A 1,213-nucleotide genomic window follows, 5' to 3' on the forward strand; every position below is an offset into this window, starting at 1 on the left:
TGCAGACAGTAGGGAAGTACTGGTGAGAGTTTGATGACAGTAGGAGTAAACTTGTGTGCGCGAGGGAATGTTGTGAATGTTCAGAGCGAGCATTGTTAGTTCTGTTGAAATTTTGGCTGTGGTAAAAGCTAAAGTTAAATTAATTTCCTTGTTCGGTCATTTGCTCTATCTTGTTTATTCATTCACACGCGAATGATCATTAAATAATGCGTCCAGATCTCTCTCTCACGTTCTCCTTTCACATAATAATCCGTGTTATTCTGACAAAATCGGTGAAATCGTATATTTTTTAAACAAATGCGGTTTCCTCATACGTCACTGTGTATAATCACTAGGGCTTCCGGAAATGGAAGGGGGAAGCCCTCCTACCATTTGTCACCAATCCGTTGTTGTGGCACATTAATTTGTCCGTGTTATGCCGTTACTGTGACGTAATTACTGCACCGTAATTTTGTTATGTAAACTTTTCCTATCATAAATTAACTGTCATTTACGATTATAGCTTTCCATTCGATTCATATGATTTTGGGATGAATTCTGGCATCCGAGGCTAACGTGTCATTGCCGTTGATTGATAGATCATGCGTTTGCCCAAGTATTTTATCAATTTATTTACTCAAATACGCGCACACGAAGTGCACCGCTCCTGTGCCAGGTAAGTCCACCACGTGCTCACCATAGCCTGTGCTACTTAACCCGCTCCTGTGCCAGGTAAGTTACGGGCTCACCATAGCCCGTGCTACTTTGAACTTTTTCCGAGTAGCTGAATCTATAATAACTCACACGAAACGGGTAGTTTACCGAGTACACTGTTCGAAGAAACTCACTCACTCTCGGCAGCTAAATAGCACAAACGTTTAAATCAAATTTTAATTTTCACGTGATCAGGGAGCACCATTGTTCGCTTCCTGTCCGAGAATTATCTCGGCTGTTCAAGTGCAACCTGTCGCTGTAGATAGGAGTTTTTTTTTTATCTATTTTCACTCTTGCATCATTCCTATTGTTCTTATGTTATGATGTAATCACGTATTGTTTCATTACCTGCACGCTGGCTGGCTGGCTGGCTGGCTGGCTGGCTCCAGTTCTCCTGCAAGTAACTGGAGCAGGAAAAAAACACGTACGAGTCCGGTTTCACTGGAAGCACTTCAACGCACCACTGACGCATTTTTTAACACTGAAGCACAACACTGAAGCACTTTATGCACCGAGCTCA

This window comes from Procambarus clarkii, chromosome 83 (genome assembly GCF_040958095.1).
Source record: "Procambarus clarkii isolate CNS0578487 chromosome 83, FALCON_Pclarkii_2.0, whole genome shotgun sequence".
NCBI lineage: Eukaryota > Metazoa > Arthropoda > Malacostraca > Decapoda > Cambaridae > Procambarus > Procambarus clarkii.